The sequence below is a fragment of the Pinus tabuliformis genome, chromosome J (assembly GCF_031772625.1).
Source record: "Pinus tabuliformis cultivar Carrire ecotype Pingquan chromosome J, CPIR1, whole genome shotgun sequence".
In the NCBI taxonomy this organism is placed as follows: Eukaryota; Viridiplantae; Streptophyta; class Pinopsida; order Pinales; family Pinaceae; genus Pinus; species Pinus tabuliformis.
Genome location: NC_142295.1, coordinates 266,556,744 through 266,584,361, shown reverse-complemented (window position 1 = coordinate 266,584,361; position 27,618 = coordinate 266,556,744).

Below are 27,618 nucleotides of genomic sequence, written 5' to 3'. Positions count from 1 at the left end.
TGGAAGGGAGCTACAACCCCCTACTTCTTTTCATGAAGAATCAAATGATCAACAAGTATACAACAGATACAGTCCACTACAGATATCAGATCAGTAATTACAGAAATAACCCAGAACACCTTATGAACAGAAATATACAGTCAACAGATCATCTTAAGACAGGGACGCATATTTTCTTTCTGTGACCTGCGACTGGACGCAGTCTACCTTCCACTGTTCTGCGTGCCGACGCACTGTTCCTCTATGCTTTGCTGCGACCGGCGCACCCAGAAACACTATCGCGCCGCGTCTTTTGCTTCAGAGACGCACCCAATAACACAGTCACGCCGCGTCCTTTGCCTCCGAGACGCACCTGAGCCTTTACTGTACTGCGTCCCGGCGCACTTTCCCTTCACTGAACCTGTGTCCCTTCAGATATAAAAGATATGAGGACTTCAGAACCAACCCAAACACTCAGATCCACAGATCTGATCATGCGCCATATAGATCGTAGTCCATTAGAAGATTCGCCCTTATAGATTTGGACTAGATCTCACCAAGAGATATTCAACCAAGATGATGCATAATCCAAATGAACTCCTTTGCTTTATATAGGCAAGCTTCTCCCCAAAGCGTGGAACAATACCACGAGCCGACACCATAGAAACACAAAAACCGTCGGCTAGATACCACACAAGAAACCCCCACGTGCTTTTCTCTGCCTTGAAATGTGTGCACTGGGCGGACGCACCTCCTGAACGGCTGGCCGGCGTCCCTGGACGCGGGTTCTGTATGGTATACCTGCGGGGACGCACTTGCTGAACATATTTCCTGCGTCCTTCTTGATTTATCACCTGAAAGGGTTTGCCATCAAGGACAACACCTGAATCATAATGCCAACAATAAAAAGAGGCATGTGTTGCTTCAAACCAAAAGATTAGTTCAATTTCTATTTATGCTCTTTCAACTTGAAAGGTTCATTTCAGTTTCAGGTTTATGCAAGCAATTTAACCATCTTATTTAATTAAAAAGATTTCCATAGTGTAAATATTAAGTTGCAGCAATACATGCACTTTCGTTGGATGGATACTTGTCAAAAAGGTCACTTGGTTCGAAGGTACAAAAGAGGTATAAGAAACAAGTTCATTGTTATGCCTTTTAGGCCTATTGGTTATGTAATTGTTGTATTCAAGCGTCATTATGTTTTACATGAAAGTTATGTTCATAAAATTTCATACTTTCAAGATGTACAATCGGGCTTGAGTCAAGAAAACCAAGTAGTGAAATTTGTCATCCATTTGCATTACATTTTGTTATGTCATCTTGGTAATAAGGATGTTTCTTTTGATGGTGACATGGAAAAAACCATGAGTTTCTATGAACGACTGAAAATGGTGCAACAAACAGTGCAAGATCAACTTGAAAGGGGCAAAGACAAGTACACATATAGAATGGGGTCCTCAAGGCAAGTGAATGCTGATTTCCTTAGAGAGGAGCTCAAGGAAACAAATTCATCAAAATCCAATTAGATTAAGCTTGGAAAGGTGAGGGGGATGTACCCTCATCTACTTATCAGATAATAGTATCTTTTGGGGTCCAAAAGGCTTCTAGTGGGGAGGAATGATCAGGTGCTTAGTATTTAGCTCAAAATTCAAAGTTCTCAGATTGGCTCGAAAACTATATGGTTGTGTCCGTCTCATCAAGACGATCGCAACACAATTTGTTGCATTGAAAACGGAGTCCGGATGAAGGAGAAAAGGCCTGCTATTCATTTTCCTAAACAATGAAAAAAATTGCAGAATGGGATAGAATGATGACATGGCAGTCCAGTCAGCAAGGGGAATCTTCTTCAGTTTTCACCCAATGGGGTTGTGACAAGTGTCACCTCCGAATTCACCAGTTTGTCTCAGGGAAGGTGAAATTTCCTAATTGGCCTTTAAGGTGGAATTTGATTATTTTTTTAATTATTTAAACATTATATCTAATTTTATTTTATTTTATATAGTTTTCAACTATATATTATATTATAATATTATATATATTTAATATTAATTAAATTCAAATCCATATATATTTATAAACCACTGGAAATGTGCATGCATAATTTCAAATTAAATGTCAAAGGTTCGAAATATATTAATTGGAAAAATTATGTGAAGAGCAGAGGGAGGGGGAATGGAACCCACAACCTCCCTCACCCCACTCCAAAGCCTTACCAACCGACCAAAACGCACACATTTGAAATATGTAGCCGCACACATATATTTATTGCCACAGTTATGACCGACGACGGGGTGGTGGGAGCCAGCCCTGGGGCCAGCGCCCACCCCATGTGACCCTTAAACATGTGACCATGGGCCAGCGCCAAGTATAAACGTGATTAGTGCGCCATTAATCCATGTTTAAGCTTAATTAAACCGTTTATTAAGTTGGCGAAAATTATGGTGGAGCTGCCAAATCCAGAACCGCCACCAAACTTGGCGGACTTAACTGAAGTCTCTTTAGATTTAGCGGAGGTTTTCTAGGAAAAACTGTTTGAGCCATAACTTACTCAATTTTCGACCAAATTGAGATCATAAAGAGTGTTCTTAGCTAATTTGTACCTTCTAAACACATTGGTGCAGGTATAAAGAGCCATAGAGCTTTGTAAACAACATTTTTTCCACATTGAGTTAATACAGAGGCCTAAGCCATGGAAGTTGGACCAAGGAGATGTAGCCTAGGAGGGGTGAACTCCTTCATAAAAACACTATGTTAATGTGTCTCTTTAATGGTTTTATGTACTATAGATGTTTTCTATTCATTATTCATTTTTGAAGCTATTTTTCTCATGAATGTCTTGTTTAACTTAAGGAAATTTCCCTGTTTGTAAGCACCAACAAGTAAGGAAACCTTAGCACAAAAAGAAAGAATCAAGCACATGTTTATAAGTCTGTAATTTTTATTGGCAAAAAAAAAACTAATTATACAAATACAGATTGTATTTTTTGCTTTACAACTCCTTATTTCAGCCTTTAAGCTTCTTAGTGTCCCTGCCAAATCAGAAGAGTGCCCAACACCACGCTGCTCATTTGGTCCATAGGGAGAGTCTCGGGAACTGTAGTCTACCATATTTCTAGTCATCTTTGTTATTATTCCTGTAAGGTATATCATGTCAGCTAAATCAAATCACAATAAACCAACATACCTTAGTATAATTCAGGGAGGATACCTTGTATGCAAGATCAACAAATCAACATGATACATGTATAACATAGTCATGAAAACATATAGAAATATAACACATAAGCATGTAACAATATATCCATCATTATAACTAGAGTCCAGTCATCAATGCAAATCCATATATAATACACACACCATGACAACAACAACCATATAACTGCACACTGACAGTACGTAAGCATAACTACATGTAACTAATCATACACCCATGATGACACACTTCACACAACAACATCTTCCTTCACATGGTGACATCACTACAACCATGACCAACACCATGCATATGCAACAAGCATTCAATGATGATTAACACACATGTAACTGACATGAATGCATGACCAACACATAACTCATCCAGTCTGGGGGGTGAACTATGCTCTTATACCATTCTGTAACACTCTCCTCCCATATCTACCCAAGTAACCGACCAACTGGGGTAAATATGTGATGAGAGGCCACTATGAGTGGATTCAATCTCCTAGGTGACCTTAATGAAATGGAATCGATAGAAATATATCATACAAACCTTCCACGTTAGCAACAGGACTCCCAGGAACCATCCCAATCTATGAGGTAACCAGTGCCTGGGTCCCATTGAGTTTTTAGACCAATTAACCCACAGATTCTCCCATGCTATGGGCATGAAAGCATCCAGAGGGATCTGGATTCTCCCACAATGTTGGCTTGATGGGCCTTGACATAGGTTTAGCGTTAATTAGACAAGCAAATACCTACATTGCTGGCCCTTTCGGCATCAATCCACGGAGCACGGACTGAAGCCTTACCCGAAGTAGTATGGAGGGATGCAGGAACCAAGTTTCCGCACCCAAAGATGGTAGTGATGTCGTTTTATACCCTAAAAATTCCTTCACATAGGTTGATGAGCCTTTTAGGAATTATAGATATACTCCTCTTAGTCATCCCGTAGACCTCCGCGAAGGTCTACGACTGTCCCTCACGTACCGTAGATAGGGGGATCAGACACTTACACACCTCTATAATTACTCTTACTTTTGTATTTACCCATATTAGCTTAAGTATCTGATAACTTCAACATGCATTAAGAGGATCTTTGTGTAAACAGATATTCTTACTTGCGTTCATATAACAAAGCAAAGCATATGGATTCATGCATCAATACAACATTAAAACATAAACCTAGTATTCATCATAACATAATCATATGCATTTATAACATAAGTAAAATAGATCATACACAGATAATTCCAGAATAATTCTCTTTATTTATGCTTCAGATCTTCTTTATAGACTCTAATCGCCCTGCGCACACAGCTGCAGGAGTTCACACACTCAGTTGCAGACTTCTACCCTAGGCCTCTGCACACACAGCTATAAAGCCTCTTTCCTACGCTAATACTCTTTGCTCTTAGCTCTCACAGACCCATTACATTCATCAATGACTCAAAACATATCAAGGCTTCCTTGCCTTAGACTTTTCTAAGACTCTCCTTTTTATACAATCCCATGGTCCGTGGACCATGGGTGGATCTCTTAAAGCCGACACAAGTTACATAAAATAAGGGAAGAAGCCCTTGATGAATATTTACATCTTCGCACTCCACGACCACAAAATGCAGAGACTTTACACTTCTTATACAAAACTTGGGATTTTTGCCCCAAAACTTGGGCTTTTAACCCCAAAAATGACCCTAGGGGACCCGTTCCCAATAGGCCCCCAACAAAAATATGGTGACTTGCCCCCAAGTCACTCTACTGGTGCAGAGATCTTGTCACGAAGACCTCCTAGCTCCACTTGTACCACTACAACTTCGGCGACACACTGTGTCGCCGCCTGCTTGACCTGCTCCACCAGCTGCTTCGTTGCTGGTCCTGTGCTATCTGCCTTGATTTGTTGTTGTGTTGCCTGCAGGTTCACCAACTTTCCTTCAATGGTGGCTGTGAGCACATAGGCTTCATCTAGCCAAGGCCCCAATCTGGCCTTCAGTACTGCCTCCCTGCATTGTGCTGCATCCACCTGTTCCTTCAGTGCCTTTGCTTCCTGCAACTTTTCCAACCTCTGTGTGATGGTGACGGTGCGCGTCGTTGCTCTGACCTCGTCATACCTCTGCTGTAATTCCCTCACCTCGGTCTCTAATCTCTGTAGGTTGGGATCTTCCTGTAAACTGGTAACTACTTCGAGCGACTGCTCGAAGAGTGCAGTGCAATCCTTCACTGCGACATCTACTGTTGCAACTGCATCCTTGATAGCGGCCTCACGCTGCTCTTTGACCTCTGGTGGAGTTGAAGGTTGGGCCTTCAACTCAAGCTCTATGATATTAAGGTTCAGATCAAACTGAACCTTAGCTAGCTCTGTCTTTGTGTCGCACACACCTGTAGCGAGCTTCTGAATTCTGGCTTTGACCGACACATCTTTTGGGATATGCAACTCCGGAATGGTTCTGCATGCTTCAGCTACCACAGCTATGGTGTACTCATTCTTCTCTTGAATCTTCTTAAGGAGCTTAATCATGGAAGTCTTCTTGAAAAACATCTCGGTATTGTTAACCTTCTGTTCGTTGATCACATTCAGCGCACGTTTCTCTCGGGCCCGAAGTTCTGTGATGACATCGTCTTGCAGGGTGTGAAGGGCTTCACTTGGAATTGTAGCCAAGTTCAACCCAACCTTCTTAAGAGCGCTAATGGTGGCCCTGTTAGTTTCCGCTTTTGCAGTCAAATCTCCATCTAGCAGCGCGACGGCTCAGGGATTCATAGAGCAAACCATCTCCACTACTTCTAAGGTTCTAGGCTCCAACTAGTTGACGTCGCACCGCCCTGCCCTACACCAGCTGCAGTTGAGTAGCCTGGATCTATAGCTCGTGCATGCATGTCTGAATGGCGAATAAGGCTTGTTTCTGTTGCTGCTCAAACTACTACAGTAGTTCCGTGGTTGCGTCCCTTATTGTGTCCCCGATGTCATTCAGATCACCTTCTGTCAAAGTGATTGGGTCGAGTGATGATTTACTAGCCTTGGACTTCTTCCGCGACCCTTATTTTTCCTACTCCCTAGTGCGCTTAACTTGGAATGGAGTAGTATTCAGGTTTGCACCACCCTATCTTGATTACTGCTCTTCTTCCTCTATCTGCGAAGAAGGAGACTTATGATTTTTGTCAGAGTCACGCTCTTCCTCATCGTCCTTCTCTTTTTCCAGCTCCTTAGCAGTGTGCTCTTCTCTGGCTTTTTCCTCAGCCTCCTTTTTCCTCCTGTCAGCCAACTGGTGCATCTTCAATTGGGCCACTTCCTTCATCTGCTTTTCTTTGGACTTACTGGACCCAGCTGACAAATATGAGGCCGTGTGCCACTCTACTGGGCAACGCTTAAGGATCGATACGATTGCATTGTCTATCGCAAGGTATGGGAGATCATACCACTTCTGCTCAGGGTCCTTCCATGCTCGCATGGAGACACAATGGAAGTCTGCTTTGAACTCCACATAGGCCGAAAACTGCTCAAAGACAGTTGGTGATAGCCGCGATTTATGGTTTATCGCAACACAGATGCTTGCTTCCATCAACACCCAAAAGATCTTACTGTCCTTGACCCTTTTGGGGTCCTTTGTTGCCCAGAGCGAAGCAAACTTCACTGCTTCTGGCAGATCTGATGCGATCAGAGGAAACTGAATGTCCTTCGGTAATTTCCATGTGACCAATATGATTGATAGCAGAATCCATGCATAATGGAAGGTCTTACTCTAGTCTTTTGCTTCTCTACAATTTGTAAGGAACTCGCTGCAGAGGTAGCACACCCAATTGAATTTTACGCCCTGCGCGCAACACTTCCTCATTATTTTCCCAGCCAGGATCTGGGTGGCTACCTTAACCATGGGGTCGGTTATGCTGGAAATTGAGTAGCTGCGCGGTTTCTTGACAAGATTAAACTTGTCCTTCATTCTCTCGGTGAGGTCACGCTCGCTCATCTTTCCGCTAAATTCCTTGGCTGGATTCAGCCCTGAGTGTGGTAGCAATGTGATCCTATGGATCAACATATCGGTGATTAGTATCAGTTCTCCTAACCATAGGCACCTGTCATGGACCAAGCACAACAATTGTTTGATCACTATCAAAGTGATTGGTGCATGGTTGTAATGCGGCACCCATAGCAGGTTCAACAATCCTGCCTTGTCCACCCCTTTAATCCACTACCTCAGCTCCAACATGGTTACACCAGAATCTTTATAGAAGATGCGGGTCATAAATGTATTAGTCACTAAGAGGGGGAACCTCTTAGTATCTGCTAAGTCCCAATCCTCTAACTTTGGATGTGGCACGCGCACCAAGCGCAAACCTTCGAATGTGATCTTGTTTGGCAGCAATAGTGTGTTAAGTAAGAATTTGCACTCATCTGGGTCTTTTGGGACCTTTTCCTTTCCTTGGCATGGAGGAATGTATTTTGGCAGCTTGGAAATAGGGCTACCCCCTCAATATCGATATCCTCTATGCCCATACCAATGTATTCCATGCCCTCATCGGATTCTAGATCTACTGCCTTGCCTTTCTCCTACGCGATAGGCTTCTCTTTCTTATAGTGATTTCTTGGCAACTCATGCACCAACTATGTCGCTTTTTGCTTGTCCTTCTTTGTCTTAGGACCATCTCTGGTTGGTGTAGGCCTCGTCCTAGGTGACCTTGGAAATTTTGGCACTTCTGTAGGCACCTATACACTAGCAACCTCAGGGGCAGGTCCCTCAGAGGCCATCGATCCTCCAACACTTACGGTTTCCACGGGCGCTGACATGAGGCTAGTAAGAAGCTCTTGGGTTGCTTTAGGAAACTTGTCAAATACTGGACTGGCCACCAAAGCGTCAAATTATCAAGGTTCATCTGTGCCTGATAGCTCAACACCTCAATTATCAGAATGCAACGTGTTTTTCGTTGGGCGGCCATCTGTAATTTATAGGAAAATTCGATTTTGAATCTGATCGTTCCCCCCAAAATCCACTCATAAATTCTAGATTGGAAGCATATTTTCAAAGATATTGCTCTTAAATTCTAACTTAATTGTCATCCCCCACTCCACTTAGCTATTTTCTCACTGTCAACTCATGAACAATGACCATAACGATCACTTTCTGGCTGCCCTACATGGTCTCTCCTTCAATAGTGCAGCTCTCTTTGCGTGTCCGCTGATACTGTGACGTTTCTCCTTTCTGCGCAGTCCCCTATTCACGCAACTCTACGATGCAAGTAGTGTAGTTTATAGTCCCGCGCCTCCTTTTAGCTACATGGAGTGCTAAGACTATTCTTCCACCATATAGTCATCTGGCCGGATGCTCGGTGTATGGATTCAATCAAATTCCATTTACCTTCCCTGGAAATGGCTCTCCATTCAACTTCATCAGCTGAACTGCTCCACCATCAATGATTTCCTTGATGACATAGGGTCCCAGCCAATGCATCCAAAATTTTTCTGGAAATTTATCAAACTTGTTGTCATATAATAACACTAAATCATTTACCTTGAAGGTGTGCAGTTTGATGTGTTGATCGTGCCATGCCTTTTCATGCTCCTTTTGAACTTGCTAATGGAATCCAGCCAAAAATCTATCCTCTTCCATCTTTGTTAGTTGCGCGAGCCTCTCTTCCAGGGCTCCACGATCTGCCATTCCTGTGAATGCCGCTATGCACAGACTAGGTACAATGTACTCCATTGGCATCACAACTTTTATGCCATAAACCAACATGAAAGGCATTTGTCCAGTCATCTTTTTGCAAGTTTTCCTGTAAGCCCATAGCATCACGGTACGCGCACATCCCAATAATTTATTTGTGCATTGCAAACCTTCATCAGTGCATTCTCCAATATTTTATTAAATGTTTCAACCGCCCCATTAGACTGCGGGTGATACAACGTACTCTTTTGGTGGTAAACTTGGAATTCCTCCATTAATGCACTGATCATCTCATTAAGGAAATGCATACCACGATCTCTCATCAAAATCTCCAGGCAACCAAACCTAGTCAGTACATACTCAAAGATGAACTTTTCTGTTGTTGCCTTGGTACAGTCCTTCACAGGCTGCGCCTCCACCCATCTGGTCAAATACTCAGTCGCGGTGATGATGTACCACACACTTGTCTTCTTTCCTAGAGGCTGAATTGGTCCTACAAAATCAATCGCCCACTTCTCAAATGGCTGTAATGACAACTACGGATTTAGAGGTAGCTCATCCCTCTACGATGGCCTGCCCATCCTTTGACATGCATCACATGCCTTACAATAAGCCTTGGAATCCTTATGAAGCGTCGGCCACCACAACCCAGCGCGTAAAATATTCTGTGCTGTTGCTTTTCCTGCATAATGTCCTCCCACAGCTCCTCCATGAGCCTCAACAAGGATGCTACTTCATTCAAACTTAGGCACATAACATCGTAATATTTCATTTGAGCCCATTTTATATAAATGCCCTACAATGACAGAAAAGTCTGACACGCGCACCACCAGTTCCTTCTTTTGTTTACTAGTATACCCTTCTAAAGCCATCCCCGTCGTCAGGAAGTGTACGATATTTTCAAAGTGATTGTCCGCGACACACATTGCAAAGAGCTATGCATCAGGTAGTCCTTCCTCCAAATTAGTAGGCTCCTCTCCTGTTTTAATGTGCGACAAATGATCCGGTCCGACATTCAATTGTCCTGGCTTCATAATAACTTCAAAATCATATTCCTAGAACAACAAAAACCATCTACATATATTCCCCCCCAACATAGGCTTGTTAACTAAGTAATTCAATGTAGAATGGTCTATATACATCTTAAAGTGCCCACCTAGCAAGTAGTGTTTGAACTTCTAGAGCGCGTAAACCATGGCCAAACCTTCGCGCTCTATCGTTGAATAATTCTTCTAAGCTTTAGACAACTTCCTACTCACAAACACTATAGGGTGATCCAACTCTCCCTCACCAGCCTGTGTCAGTAATGCCATGATCATAATACATGACGCGTCCACATGCACATGAAAGTCCTTCTTCCAATCCGAGAAGACTAGGATCTGCGCGGTGACCATCTTTTCCTTTAACACATCTAATATTTGCTGAAATTCTTCATTCCAATAGAATGTAGCATCCTTCTCTAGCAACTTCTCCATCGGTGCAGTAACCTGGGCATAACTCTTAATGAACTTTCTATAGTATCCCGTATGCCCCAACGCTGTGCACAGTTGTTTCACACTTCTTGGTGCCTCTAAGTTAGTTATAATTGCTATCTTAGCTGGGTCGACCATTAATCCTTGTCTACACACCACACAACCTAGCAAGATTCTGAAAGGAACACAGAACAAACATTTCTTCAAATTAAGCACGATCTGATACCTCCGACATGTATCCAACATCAATCGTAGGCTGGCTACATGGCGTTTCACCAGCTCAAACATGTCCAATCATCAAAATATACCTCTAGAAACTTGTGAATTAAGTCCTTAAATGTTGTGATGACTACGCGGGAAAATATCACTGACACATTCTTCAGTCCAAAAGGCATTACGGTATACTAAAAGCACCCCCACTCTGTGGCGAAGGTCATCTTACTTCTATCCTCTGGTGCGATCTTGATCTGATGGTACCCCGAGAACCCATTCATGAATGAATATGCTTCATGTCCTCCTACATTATCCAACACTTCATCGATGAATGGAGTTGGAAAGGGATCATGTACATAGATGTCATTCAACTTCTTGAGATCTACGCATATCCTTATTTCATCCTTCTGCTTCTTTTTCTAAATTACTATTGGGCTTACTCAATCAGACTCTTCTACTGGTTCAATAATACCTGCCGCAAGTATTTTATCCAACTCTAAGCAGACCCTTTCTTTATACTTTGGATCGAGGCGGTAAGGCCTATGCTTGAATGACTTTGTATCCGGTTTCAACGTAATTTTCATAACTCATAGGTCCCCTATTATCCCCTTTAGGTATGAGAACTTCATAGGGAACAAGTCCTAGTATTCATAAAGCAATTCAGTGACCTTATCTACTGTTGCGTTATCCCAGTAGTCCCCAATATTCACAAATTTCGGCTCCACCTCTATTCCAATGTTCACTTGTCTTGTTTTTAATGGCACAGTGATATCTGGATTTTAAATTTGCGGTCCTTCAACTTCATGATGACCTTTAGTCTTTGGGATATTAATGTTCCTTGGGTCCTCGTCCTCCTCTTCAATGTCACATTGTAGCACTCTAGTGCATGGTGTAGCTAGATGGTCCAATCTGGTTGAATTAAGTCCAATGGATCCTATGGTACTCTAAATATTACTACCTTGAATTCCTGTAATGCCTCATCAATACTTTCAAACTGATCCTCAAAGCTAAACATCATCAAGAATCCCTATTGCAAAATGTCCCATTCTTCAGTGCCATGGCGAAGCTCTGTTTCCAAGTACCAATTCATCGGTATTACATCCAAAGTATGACAAAATAGATGCACCCATTCAGGTTGAGGCTCCGCTCCATAAACCTTAGTCCATTTGGCCAGGTGATCACGTGGGTCATTCCTTCCATCATATTTCTCTGTTAGCCAAACTTGTGGGTGACCAAACCACAATCTCATCATCTTTCTATACACGCACCAATCATCAAAACTGTCTTTGTGCGTACCCCACCATCTCACAAGCGTATCGCCCAATCCAAGGCCTGGAAGCGATGCTTCTCTGGCACTTCCCTTTCGAATGCATCCAAAAATTTATTGACATCAGTTAAACCATCATAATAGGGAAAACTCCTTACCTTCAATGATACACAACGTAGCGACTTGGTCATCATATTACAATGCAACGTAGATACTTCATGTAGTCGATTTTGCTAGTGCTCCAACTGCTCATCTGAATTTAATGTGCAGGAACTTTTGTGGTCCCAGGAAATTTGTCCATTGGTTGTTAGATTCACCCAGTCCTGATCTCATGATATTATCTTATAAATTTTTTCCAAATCATCATTGCTTTCATAATCGTGGACCGGTTCAGTATAGTGCGGTCCTTCTGCAGGGTCCAACGACACTACTACGCGGAGAGATTTCTTCTCAAATATCATCTTTCGCTTCTTCAAATTGATTACCCCATTCATGTCAGTAGCCCAATCAATCCCAAGGAGCACAGGGTAGGGATTACTGTCATCCACAATCTCTATCACTTCAAAATCATCCAATGCACTCGCGCCCTCAATATCAACTGTCACTCCCTGCAATCTTCCCATGGGGATGATTTTTTGCTAATTTTCCATTCTTAACTGAATTAGAGACCACTGTAGTGCAGGTCTCCCCATCCTATCCCATGTCTGTTTAGGAAAAACATTCACATCCGAACAAAGATAGAGAATAACTTGATCCATCTCATATTCTCCTATCTATGCAGTGAGCCTCATCTCACACCCCATTCTTGCCTTATGCTTACCAATATTCTTCACTACGCGTGGTCTGTTAGGAGTGTTTTCTTTTCCAGCGCACTTATTTATCAGCTCCTATAGTCCTTTCATAGCCTTGCTATTGCACAACAACTTCATAAAGGTCTCCAAGGAAGTAGTAAGCATGGAAGGGTCCATCTCTTCAGCTAGCTTATCCTGACTTCCTGAGGTAGAGGCCTCAACGAAGATTTTCTTTGCTTCCATAAATGTTTCCCTTACGCACTCTAGATCAAACCCGATCTCCTTTTCTGGCACTTTGCAGACCCATTCACCTTCTTCAGGTTGCTTCCCCTTATCTTTGCCAGTCATCATTCCACTCTGTAGCACAATATTTACCTTAGGATCCTCCTCGCGAGGCTCAGCCCTCATCATCTATAGGTTCTGAGTTGGCTGCTGAGGCTGCGCCCCCTTTTCACGTATCTTAGCTAATAATACAGGGAAATCCTCTATCGCATGGTCAAACTGAGTACAATATCGGCATGACAGACATGTCGGGTTATGCAGTCTCACGCGTAGTGTCCTGGTCCTCCACAGTTGTAACAAATAACCTATCCTCGACCTCTACTAGGTCCTCCTCCACCTCAGCCTCATTTGCGCCCCTAATATTCACCTTGTGCTCCCCCAGTGCCTTGGTCCAGAGGTCGGGTTTCTACCTGCACCCTATATGCAGGTGTTCTATCCATCATTAGCTCATAACTATGGAAATTATGCTCATCATGACCCATCGATTGACAAAAGTTACAGAAGAGCTGTTGCAGTGTCTGTACAAATTTCTGCAGCAAATGGCAATTGTCTGTTGCATGTTTTCCAGATACCTGATAGATAACACACCATAACAGGAGCCCTATACTTTTCCCTTCTTGAGCTTCTGGCCTTAGAGGCATCGGCCCCCCTGCTGCAACATAATTCGCGAAGACTGGACAGTGATCTTTGTCATGCCCCTGACTTTTGCACTTCAAGCACCAAACTTCTTCATGCACCTTTGGCCGAATTGTTCTATCTTTCTTCAGACTTTGAAATTCTAGGCACAGGTTCTGCAACTGTGTGTGAATCTGTTGAACCCCTAAATTAGCATCTTGCATCGGTGTCTCGTGCAATCTCATTGCAATCTCCAGGGCTTCCGCCTGGGTTCCAATCTTTTGCTGTGACAAAGCAACCCTTAGATGAGGCAGGAGTGAAGCCACAAACCATTCATGGTGCTGCCCATCCATAAGATTCATGTTGGCTTCACGGATTGTGCACTTCAACCTCTGATCCAAATCCCAGGGTGTCTCACCAGGCTTCATCATGATCTCCTTGAATCCCACAATTGATTGAGCTTCAGATTTGGGCCTGCTGAATTCCTTATTCAGTGCGGTCTGAATATCTGCTAATGAAGCCATCAGATTATTAGTGCAATACTTAATGTACCATGTTAGTGCGCATTCCTACAAAGTAGTAACCAACATTGCTTTCTTCATCTGATCATCTGTAATACCCTGAGCTTCCCATACGACCTTCACGATGAGCCAAAATTGGTCTGGGTCCTTAGTTCCCAACCCCTTAGATACAGGCAATTTTATTGAATTTTCCATATTGGATGGTGGTGGAGGTGGCGGTGGTGTGGGTGAAGGCGTATGCGGTGGAGGTGAAGATGGAGGTGGTGTGGGTGGATGGGGTATTTGCGGGAACCCTTGTCTTATCAGTTGAACAACACTCTGCGGAGAAGCCTGTGCTACTTCCTCATCGTCACTTAGAGGAGGTCCAATCAACGGGATATATTCAGGGCCTATTTTCCCTCTATCCCTGAAGATCTTTCCACTTCACATAGCTCCAAACATAAAGGTAGCTGCATAACCCACTTTTCACACAAGAGCATCTTAATCCAAGTATTTAAAGACCTTAAATACTTACCTCGTGGTCCCTTGAAGAATCGACACTCTGCTTCACTGTAACTGACTGAAGTATAGACCACGAACTCTGTCACAAATACTCCTATGATATGAGCGAGCCAATGATTGACAATGCGTGTGATGTTATCTTCAAAGGCTTCTAATCTCTGCACTAACTCCGAGGTCCAGACTATTGGACCGTTAAGCCTCCACCTTCCTTAGCCGTTTGCCAATTTCGCGATCCACTCGTATAACTCAACTGGGAAGGAATAGAAGAAGATTTCATGTTTCTTTGTGTATAGATATCTGTCAAACCACTGTTCTTTCGTCAATCATGGATTCCTAATTTCTTTCACCACGAATTCGTGGATATTTCTATCCAACTAGTCTTCGATCTCCTTCTTAATTGGATTCCAGTGATGCGACATCACACATCTCTTTATGCAGATCCCAGTCCCAACAACAGAACCATTTTTTGGCTTGATAGGCCCTGACCCAGGTTCAAAGTTAATTAGGCAAGCAAATCCCTACACTACTAGCCCTTTCGGCATCAATCCGCGGAGCGTGGACTGAAGTCTCACCCGAAGTAGAATGGAGGGATGAAGGAATCAAGTTTCCACACCCAGAGATGGTAGTGATGTCGTTTTGTACTCTAAACACTCCTTCACGCAAGTTGATGAGCCTTTTAGGGCTTATCAATATAATCCTCTTAGTCATCCCCTAGACCTCCACAAAGGTCTACGACTATCCCTCGTGTACCCTAGATAGGGGGATCAGACATTTACACGCCTCTATAATTACTCTTACTTCTGTATTTACCCAGATTAGCTTAAGTAGCTGGTAACTTTAACATGCATTAAGAGGATCTTCGCGTAAACATATATTCTTACTTGCGTTCATATAACAAAGCAAAGCATATGGATTTGCGCATCAATACAACATTAAAACATAAACCCAGTATTCATCATAACATAATCATATGCATTTATAACATAAGTAAAATAGATCATACACAGATAATTCCAGAATAATTCTCTTTATTTATGCTTCAAATCTTCTTTATAGACTCTAACCTCCCTGTGCACATAGCTGCAGGAGTCTGCGCACTCAGCTGCGAACTTCTACCCTAGGCCTCTGCGCACACAGCTGCAGAGCCTCTTCCCTACGCTAAGACGCTTCGCTCTTAGCTCTCACAGACCCATTATTTTCACAATGACTCCAAACATATCAAGACTTCCCTGCCTTAGACTCTTCTAAGACTCTCCTTTTTATACAATCCCATGGTCCGCGGACCATGGGTGGATCTCTTAAAGATGACACAAGTTACATAATAGAAGGGCAGAAGCCCTTGATGATTCTTTACATCTTCGCACTCTGTAGCCACAAAATGCGGAGAATTTACACTTATTATACAAAAACTTGGGCTTTCTGCCCCAAATCTTGGGCTTTTAACCCCAAAAATGACCCTAGGGGCCCCGTTCCCAACACACAACACGGAATGCCAGCGTCCAAGGACTATTTTGCTCAGTACTATACCATTGTCCCCAGGATTTGAGCCACTTTTTCACATCGAGAGCCCATGTCACTGCCTATAATTCAATGACACTTTCATAATCCATGGTTTACATGATAACAAGTCTTACAAATAAAAAACTAACTCCAGGACTGGGCCTGACCATCCCCAACCGGGATTGACACTTTTTCAAACAATTGGCATCAATGCAATCTACAATAAACGAATATAAGACAAAGCATAAATGACTAATAAATCATATGAGAGTTGAAAAGAAAGATCACCACCCTCTTCCCTTAACTATTTTGACATCAATTAGGTCTTGCATCCATTATCTTTTTAGTTACAAGTATATACATGAAATAACCATGACAATAACCAGTCATATAACCATGCTTATAACCAACATTAAACCGTGAAAATAACAATGATATGACAACCATTAAAACCACATATTAACAAGTAAAAAGCAAGAGAACTTAGCTTTAATTAAAAATAGGAAAATCTGACCAGGTTCGGGACTTCCACGTACCACCTGACCGTAGACATATCTGAAGCAAATATTTCTTTCAACCAATTACCCCTATGCCATATTCCAAGCATGAATGTGGGATCTCATGGATAAACCAATCCATAAACAACCAAGGGAATCCAAAGGTTAAACCGCCTCCACCCTCACCAAACTGTGATCTCACCAAAACAGGCACCAAGATCACAAAACCAAACCAAGCTAGGAATGCCTCAAGAATCCATAACTATCCTTGAGGAAGTTTCCGTCTCCTTGTCTCTTAGCATTTACTGCAATCCACATCGGATCACTAGGCTCTAAACCAAGACATCACTCTCTCAGGATTTACCGCAATCCATGTTGGATCAGTAGGCCCTAAACCGAGACTCCTCCCTCAGGCTTTACTGTGTATCCCACCAAAACCAGTCAAGGGATTCCAAGGCCTTTTGGATTTTCTGAGACCACCTCCGCCCCGGATTCTGAAACCATTCGAGAAATCCAAAGCTCAAAATTGAGAAAACAATCCCATCACACCATGGCTATTTGAAAAAAGGCAAGGCTAGGCTGAAAACCACTATCATAACCCAAAAAAAGCATGCCACTGACAACAAGAGAACCATACACCAACATGCAAATCCATGCACGTCAAAACCAACTAGGAAATCACACATGCAATATGTTACCTGCAAGTATTCCTGCTAAAGTTGCTTAATCCTGCTCCTCCTTGCTTGATCCTTAGTTTCCTTCCTTTCCTTTTGCTTGCTTTTCCTTCCTAGCTCAAGGCTAGAGTGCTCCAAGAAAGTCCAAGTGTCCAAGAGTGAGAGAGAGAGAGAGAAAATAATGAGAGAGCTCCAAAACTGAACTGACAAAAGGTTACAAACTGATGCTCAAAATCCTTTTTATAAACGAGGCCTCTATTTTCTTCATTTTCCATTATTTTCCTTCAATTTCCTCCTCACATGCAACCTGTGACCTTTCACCTCCCTTTTCTCCTATTTTCTTTATTTTCAAAAATAAAATAACCAAAAATGCCTTTTTTTTTTCCTTTTTTTAATTCCTTTGCCTTTACCTTTGCCATTTTCCTTTAGCCATAAACACATCCAGTGATGCCCACTAGGATATATTTGCCCAACATTCAACCTGGAATAAGTGTCCCTTAACTGTGGTCTTATTTTGACTTTATTAAATTTTATTACATGGAATTTTCACTAGGGATGTTACAATCAAAGTGACATACTTTCAAGCTTAAGAAATGGAGATACATTTTTGAAGACTCTATTTAATAAGCTGCAAGATATGCTAACTGAATACACGGAAATAAACATTTTTGAACAACAATAATCTCAAGGTATTATTGAGTCTTTACAAACAGAGGAAAGAGAAATGTATATTAGTTCTATAATATCACATTTACAACATGAAGCTATGGAAGACCTTTACATGGTTTCAATACATGATATTATGGAGGGTTGCATGATTGTAGTGTTAACGACTAGAGATCCATATGGTTATTAATTCTAGATTTTCAAGGTTATACATGTCATTAAATAAAATGAAGATGCTACAACAATTGAAGTATATTGGTATGTAAGAGATACACACCCATTCTGGTGTGTACAAGCCAAAGATGGTAGTTGAGAAAGAAAATAGTAGAAATAGGAAAAAAATGGTCCAAATAAAAATCATCGTCACACTAACCACTTAAAATTAGAAGATGTTGACATACTTGTTTATGAATTCAATTTGAAAAATATATGAACTCTTCTCTCCATGACCAGAGAAATTACCTAGTGGTTGCTACCACAAGACATAATAGGAAGATGGGAGTTTGTTGAACATGGTCACAATTCTAGAAGGATTTTGACATATTCAATGTTGGACATACATGTAGACTCAGATGGTGTACTAGTTAATAATAGTGAAAAAATGAATGATCTACATCTTCATGAGTCATTCATCCGAATATTATGTAGATTCTAATGGTGTGTCATAATCTATGAGTCAATTTGAATAATTGTATAAAATATTTTATGTATTTCTGATCAATATGGTGTTTTCATGGTTTAACTTACATATGATCTTACATGAAGTTACGAGACATTTCTATGTTTATTGGATTATATGTTTTAATTATGAAAAATACAACAAATTTTCTTAGCTCATTTGTTTTAAACATCACCAATGCAACAATAAATTTGATAAATAATTCATGTTTCATTTAATGTAATTAATAATGAGCTTTTGATTTAAAGTAAAACATATTTTGAATTAATGTTGATTTTTTAAATTATATGGTGATATTGTCATTCCACTATGTACTATCTTGTGCTTGGAGTGATAAAAAACCATAAATAAGTGAAAATTCCAGGGTTGACTTCATGAGTTTGTTTATACAAGTGATGATTTTCTAGACCATAGTTTAAAAAATGTTGCAATTTGAATGCTCCATTGAAAAGGTGATGTTATTGATTTTATTACAAATATAAAAATTATGAGGTGCTACTACTAGTAGTTTTTTTGAATTTGATCGTTGATTTTTAATTTTTGGCTGAAATGGTATTGGTTGTTTAGGTTGATATTTCAAATAATCTATAATTTTAACCTTAACAACATCCTCTTGGTTGAATTTGTTTTTGATTTAGGCCTTGGTTTTTAAGGTTTTTCTTCATAATGATATTAGTATTTATCGATTTTTAATGTTTTGCTTGAAAAATGTTATAATTTTAACCTGAAAAAAGGGTGCTCCTAGTAGCACTACTTTTTGATTTTCATGTTTTTGATGCAAAAATATGGGTTTTAAGGCCTCAAAGAGTTCTCCTTTTAGGCTATAGTTCAAGCTAAGTTGGTAACTTTGCTTGAATGAGAAAAATTTCAAAACCAAATCATGTTTCATACACTTCATATTTCAATATTTGTTTTTTCACATGGAAATACAACATTATGATCCTCACATGCTTTCAAGTATATAGGAAGTCTTCTAGGTATACATGAAACCTACTTTAGATAAAATATTTGATCATCTTTTTTTCCATAGTACATCGAGAACAACACTTAGGGAGATCACTCTTTGCTAGCTTGGTAGTCAAGTAGTATAGTTAAGGGTATGGTTTGACTCCTTAGTTAGAGCCTTAATATATTGGTCCGCGTACTATTGTTAGAATTTGCATGTATATCAGAGAGCTATAATACCTAGCACTAACTTGTCCTTAGGACTTGTTAAACTTTATTACTAAGATCACCCATGGTGGATACCTACAAACCACCTCATACGACATCCCTAAAAAATATGACCACCCACTCTACTTTAGATAGTTTGTATAGCCTAGAAAATTATTTTAAGAAGATGGATGAGAAATTAGAGAATATAGATGAGAAGTGGATACAACAAAATAAGTAGAACCTACAACTTCCAAAAGTTGTTGAGTCACTAAGAAATTGTTAGGTATGCCAGCTCAAGGAGTACTAGAAGAACAACAATGGACCACATAATGTTTTGAACCATATCAAGAAGAAACTTCTAACTTGAGAATATGTAGCCACTTACAACCCTCTTCAAGTGCGCACATCAATATACCAACATATAATAACATATGGCATCATTCTCCTAAGGTGTACTTGAACAAGTTCGATGGTCTTGACTTACTAAGATGAGTCACCTAGATGGACCATTACTTTTCCCTCTAGGCATTCTAATGATGAAACTCAGGATGGGGGTCCTGTATTTAGATCTAGAATGATGAAAATAATGGGAATGGAATAAAAAATCCTTTTGGGATATATCAATTGGAGTTAGTTTATTAAAGCTATCCATGCACATTTCCAGAGATATATTCACCATTTGGGGTGGCTTACCAAGTTATGTCAAATAGGTTGTCACTAAATTTAAAGAACTTTCTGAGCAACGATGGAAGGATTAAGAACTTTTCCAAAACTTAGTTTATGATTCATACACTTTAGATTTCGATGTTTGATTTTACACAGAAATGAATCCTAAGAATATTATTTCATCTTCTTGCTTTTTTGTAAATAAACATTTTGCATTATATTTAATATTAACTTTTTACATAAGACACATGATATGAATAAAACAAAAATATATCAAAGAGATTCAAGTGACATAATTTCACGTTCAACATTGTCTTGAAAACATACTTAAGGGAAAGCTTTTTCTTGAAACCAATCATCCTCCTAAATTTTTTTCAAAATCATCAACCCTAACACATTGCCTTATCATTGTCCTATCAATGGTTCACTTTCCATGCAAATTTGGTGGCAGTTGATGTTAGGGTTTTGAATTTTTGTTGTCAAGTCAGGAGTGATGTGAGGATTTAACGTTAGAGCACAAGTGGGTTGTAGTTTTCCCACACTAGACTTTGAAAATTTTCTATGTATGGATTGTCTATGTTGAAGATATTTCACCATCGGTGTGAGAGATGGGATCTAGATCTTTTCTTTGGTCCATTTTTTAAGGATTGTTGTTTTTCATTATACGTTGAAGATATTTCACCATCGGTTGAGAGATGGGAACTAGATATTTTCTTTGTCCATTTTTTAAGGATTGTTTTGCATTATTATTTCTTTTGTGTAGAATTCGGTATATTTATTAAAAAAAACAGTCTTATTTGTTAGCTTGTATGGGATTTTATATAAGTACACATATTTATTCAAAATTTATTAGCTATATTATTTGTTAAACGGTGTGGAATTTGGTATACATTTTAGGAGAAGTGTATTTATGAGTAGTATTGTTTTTTAAATATTATGAAATTTGGAATAAATTTAGATTTATGAATAAATGTATCTATTGTTACTTGTCAAATTATGTAGAAATGTGATATAATTAATTTTTGGATAATAGGTAGATCATATAGGTATGTTGTATACTAGGTTGACATGTAGAACATAAAGTTTAGATATTAATTTAGATTATTTATGTCATTAATAGAATATCACATATTAATGGTAAAATGAATATAGTTTCAAAGTAAATTGATGACATTGAGGTGCAGTGGTAGGGGTAGACACAAAAATAACAATTGGAGAGCAAGAGTACTACAACATTTTTTGTTTAGTTTTTGAGCAAGATGAGTGCTACACAGTAATTTGTCACCGTCCCTATTACCCCTTCTCCCGCACATTATAGGACTTATTCCGGGACCTGTAAGAAGTGACATAGCCTGAAAACACTTGCATTGTATCCCCTTGAGTATGTACTTCATATGCTGTTATAGACATTTTTGTGCCTCGCGTCAAGGAGCATGGAATGTCAATAATTACAGGGATCCTCAGTCCCTAAACATGTTGTTCTTACCCCTAAAAGAACAAGGTCATCAAACAATAGCACTTCCAATCAGTTCTCCACCTGAAAACACTTCAAAACAGGCTTATTTTGGATCATGTCAGCTGCTTAACTGAGCATCTGCGCTGTATTGCAACTGTCCCACTCTGTACCTGCGCTGGAAGTCAAAAACAATGAAGGCTACCTGCGCTGGGCGAGATTGGCCAAGTGGCACAGTCATCCTGCAAGGTGTCAATTGCCCAGGAAGCTTCCAAAATGACACTTGGTTCATGAGATTCGCCCTGTGATGAGTAAGAGGTACTTGATCACCATGTGTAAGCAAGGATCTCCAAGTGGACACACGAACTGAAGATTAACTGAAGATGGAGAGGACACTAGTCAGCTATATGCCAGCCTCCAGCTGACTCACCCTTTCCTCTTCCCTCCTATATATAGAGCTCTTCTATGAGGTCTAAGGAGGCTGGAATTTTGTATAAGCAAGGAGGTGCTGTTGGTATACCGCCAGGATTATTGGGTGATTGTTTTACTAGAGGTGAAGAGGAGAGTTCTTGCTGCCGAGGAAGTGCTGCTGGATTGGATCCAACATCATTGGTTGTAACTTCCTCTGGAACCCTGTTACTTTCTATCAATAAAGTTTGCATGTTCTCCTATATACTTGTTTTACATAGATGCTTTGTGTTTACATGTATATTTGATGCACCCTAATCCATGCTTCAGTTATGAGTACATGTATCTTGTAGTTCGCTCTCTTGTTTTGTGCAGGATCTATATGTAGCTGGATCGGCTAGGAGAGCAAAGAGCTGGGAGCAGGATACAAAGAGAGAAGGACAAGGATCGACTAAGCGCAAGACACCAGGTTGGTTGACCTTCTTACTATTCTCTCTGTACTTTCATAAAGTGGAACATGAAAACTTTACCATTCAGTTGTTGCTAAAGACTGTCACCTTTAGAAGGGTTAGTGTCATCCGCATCGGATACTTTTCCCCACAACAAACTGGCGACTCCGCTGGGGAGATCCTAGTATCTTGTTGTTGTAGTATTTTGCTATTCATCTCTTGAAGAAAAGAGTACCGAATCGAAAAGCTTTTGACTATATCAAAAGCGAAGTAGAGGGTTTTGCTACTCTTGCTCCTTTGCTGAGCAAATTCAAGATTTAAAGAGCTAATCTACAGATGAACCTTTACTCTTTGTGATAGATCTTTATCCTCTTGATCATCCCTTAGCCTGTACTTGACCTATAGCTTTTTATTTCAGCAAATACAGTGCATTTTTGAGCTTTTTATGACCCGGAATTCTTAGTAGACGTAACTCTCGTGAGTCAGTGCAGGCTGTACACATGCAGCCTGCATTACAGCGCAGGTGCTCCCTTCGGGAACTGCGCTGAGAGTGAGATTGGCAGACTAGAACCTGCGCTGGTCCAGTTAGCCCTTGTCTTGCTCAGTCTTCCTTTTGTGTCTTGGCCCTGTTTGCACTTGTTTTTGGCTGATTGCTTGCTGGTCATTGTATTTGCGGTAGACCACTTCTCCTTGACTTTATTCCGCCTCAGTTGTGTGATGAAACTGTGAATGTTCTTTCAGTATTTCTTACTTCAGTTACAGTTTCCCATTGTGAAAAGAGAACCAGTATAGCTGTGACCTCTTAGATCCTGAACTGTAAAAGTGTCTTTGTGATCTTATGAGCTAGTTTTATTACTGTTCATGGCTGTTTGAGTTTGTTTGCTTTTCACTTTTATGGTTTGAATCTATACTTTTCCTGTGTTTAAACAAGTCTATCATAAGGTGTCTTTTTGATTGTGGACAAACTTGTTTATTTCTACTTGAAAGTTGATTCAAAAATCATACAACAGTTTCCTTTTGTTAGCATCAACATTAAGGATAACGAAAAGAAATACATGCATTGTGCATTTTGCATTTGACTGTGTGCTTGACGATTTAGGAAAATGTGCATTTTAGTGTGTGTTCTTTGATCTGTGGAAAAAGTTGTGTCTTTCTTTTCCCTCAAGTAGATTAAGGTTTTCAAAAGTTGAAAGATTGAAAAGATTTGCTTCTCATTCTTAGATTGCATATAGGAAGTTGTATATATACATCTCGTGGCGAACCTGAAAGGCAAACTGTTAAGAAAGATCAACATTAAAATAAACTCAATTTACATAACAACGCTTTGGAATTTAACGCAAACATCGAGAGGTCTAGGTAGAGACGTGTTCCGGCGTCGTTAAACATAGTGACTGTCGATCTCTACGAAGGTGGGTGATTCCCCCTGAGAGTCGGTGGCACTAACACGGACTTGAGCTCCCGCGTACCGTCGCGTATATTGGGATACCCCTATAGGCTTTTATCCTTTATCCTTAGGAAACCGTGTCGGCCGCCCTACTGATCGCGATGCAGTGAACACAGCATTCACGAAGATCGACCACCCGTACCGTAAAACGTATTCTGTGGTTTCGCGAAAGGTTTGGCACACCCTCTGCCTAGATCTCCAGAGCAGTTTCTTTTGGCCCTTTTCAAACTCTATAACTGAAAAGGTCCAACCGAGCATTTGTCACTTCGGGCTCGTTAATACATCGAAGGCGACTAGAGTCATCTTTAGCTTTTTCTCGACTCTTAAAACATGAAAAAGCAAGTTTGTGTCTAAAAGCGTCGTAAATAAAATTTATTTTAAAGCGGAACATAATCACCTGTTATTCCCACGTTGATCTTTCAGTTGAAAAGTATGGAGCCTACCAACCAAGGAAGTAACCTTGGCGGAAATCCAAATCCCTTCTCCTCTTGGGGAGATGTTGGTGCACCTCATATGGCTACATTGTCGCTTCCAGGATTGACAATCGGCCTCCCTGTATGGCTCTTTTCAACTAATGTAGTCCAGATCGCCACTAATCCTGAGCATTCGAATCAACAGTCAGAACAATCTAGAACTACCCACCAGCCTTCCACTTCTTGTGATACTTCCTCTGATCCTTCATCTTCGCAAGGTAGAGCTGGCAAAAGTCAGCCTCCCAAGGAGAAGAAGGAAAAGAAGAAGAGAGAAAAGAAGCAGAAGGAGCCTCTGGCGAAGGCGACTGGGGGCAAGCAGAAGAAAGCTGACAAAAACCCACACACTGCACCGACCGGGCCTAAAACGCCATGTGTCATTTGCAAAGGGATCCACTTCCATCGTGATTGTCCTTGTATTCCCCGGATACTAAGGGACTGGTCCCCAAGGTTGCACAATCCGGTAGCATCAACCTCTGGTTGTCAAGTTGATTGCATTCCGTCAACTAGCGAGAGTGAAGGACGAAGAAGGGGACCAAGATCACCCTGTCTGTTGTGTGAAGGTCATCATGCCATCCACAAATGTCCATTCTTAGATGAGGCCAAGAGAGTTTTGGAAGATCGCCCGGTGTCACCGGCGCAACTTCCTCCTGGATACCGAAAACTCGCGCCTAATCCCTCGATAGTTGAAAATCCAGTTGAACCACTCAGATGGTCAGCTGAAGTGTCGGTCATTGAGAATGAACCTACCGAATCTAGACCAGACGAAAGTCTAAAGGTCGATACGGCAGTTGGCCCGGTTCTTCCTTCAGAGGTTCTATTGTCCAATGACCCCGTCATTGAAGACCCGTCTTCAAATGACACCGTCGCCGAAGAGTCATCTTCATGCGACACCCTCACTGATGAGAACAAGGATGACACCATCCAGGTTCTTTTCATCAGCACTGACTCAGATGAGCATCAGGGCAATGCGCCCATTCCTTTATCGCAGGAAGGAACATCATCAGAGTCGTATCCGGCCGTATATTCGGTCCCACCACCAAGCAACCTGGTTGTATCCTTTGATTGGAATCAACTAGGCAGACCCCGGTTACCAGCCAGTGCTCCATTCAGAATCATTGTCCAGATCTATAGAATGATTATGGCTGGTACTATCATTGATGAAGGGACGTCTGTGAGTATCCTTTCCTCTGTTTTTTGGAAAGCACTGGGTTCCCCGGCGCTTTTACCTGAGTTGAGAAATCTCTCAGGTTTTGATAAAGGAACCAGTCGACCATTAGGGATCCTCCCCGATGTACCTGTTACATTGAAAGGGAAGACCGTCAGGATGAACGTGTTGGTAGTTCAAGGACCCTTGGATTATAACCTACTCCTTGGACGCGACTATATTTATTGCATGGGAGCGATAGTCTCCTCACTCTTTAGAGTAATGTGTTTTCCACACGAAGGAAGGGTGGTCAAGCTCGTAGACCAACTTTCATTTCCGGGATCTCGCATCGCAAATAGTCAAATACCAATCCTAAATGGTCTGTTCACTCAAGATTTGCCTCCACCCCCGGTCCTCCTTCCCGATGAGCGCGAGTGATTCAGAAAGAAAGACTAGGACCTAGGGGGCATGCACCCTGGTCTGCTTCGGGCAGAAGAAACTCCGGGTATAAGGAAGAATTTCCGCAGAAGAACATGACTAGTCCGTACCCCGTCCGAAGGAAGTGGGGTTGTTCTGGAATAATGATCTTTTGTTAAAGTTATGTGTTTGGGAATCATTCACCTTTGTCTAAAAAAAGTGGGCAATGCCCAAGTAGGAATTCCCTTATTGTAACAAGTAGTCACCATCTTTAAATTCAAGCCTCGCCCATCGAAACATATGTTTTGAAGGATAAGCAGGGGCAGTAAACTAAGAAGGAGACCGTATTGTTGTGACAGAGGGTAACCATCTTTGGACAACCCAATGATAGACACCGCCGAAGAAAGAGATTGATTTGCGGCAGCGAATAGAACCACTCTTCGGATAATAAGAAAGAGGCAAGCCTCCCTCAATAATACCAGTGTTTTATCTTTGAGTAGTGTTCTTCTATTGTCACAAATAGCTATTTTTTCAAAGTGGGCCGACAGGAAGTCTGCGTACTGCGTAAGACCCCTTAAAATAACGAGAAGACAAGTATCGTTAGCATTAGATTAGCAAGATGACAAATAAGTAAGAACACCCAAAGAAAAACAGAAGTAGGGGAGAGGAGGGGCAGCCTCGAAATTCTATCCTATACCTGGGGGCATGCAAACTTTCTGGAGTGCAAGCTAGGGGCGGTTATTTATCTGGTTTTAAGATTAGCCGTTTCCGAACTTGCATGAAAGAAAGCCTGTGGGGCAGAAGTAAAATTTGCCAAAAGTGAGCACAGCTGTGGTAAGGCATAAGCTCTATAAAAATTGGTCCTTACGAGAGGCGTTCTTCATATGACTGGTATATCGAGCAGTTTTAGCATATAGTTCATGCTCGTTAAAAAATAAACGCAATTCCGAGCAGTTTTAGGCCTGAATTTAAGCTCGTTAAAAAATAGAAAAGTGTGAGCAAAAGTTTCCCCCAGAGTTCAAGCTCATGGAAAAAATGAACCGGTAAATAACCTTTTGAAATCGTAAATTCATCAGCCATAAGAACCTTGATCGTGTTTTCATCCATCACCTCCACTGTTCATTTGGCCGATCATTCACTTCCATTTGTGTGTTTACCTCTTTTGAGAAACAGCTGCGAAGAGTGATTTCACCTAGCCATCCTTGCGACACTGCCGTGATTGGAAAATTCCAACCTGTACCTGGAATCCGTAGCTATCCATGTTTATCACTCGTTCCTCAAAAGACGAGTCTTCTTTCAGCTCTTTTCATTGACTCGTAAAATATGAAAAGTTTGCCGAGTTTTGGCCTTCCAGCTCGTTAAAGGACCGGAACGCTATCCCTCCTCTAAATTTTAATCTTTTTGGACCTGAGGGATTATTGCACAAAAGGATCGAGCGCTTGTCTTGTTCGGCTCGTTAAAAGTACCGAACAGCCATCCCTTCTGTATTGTTTTATACTT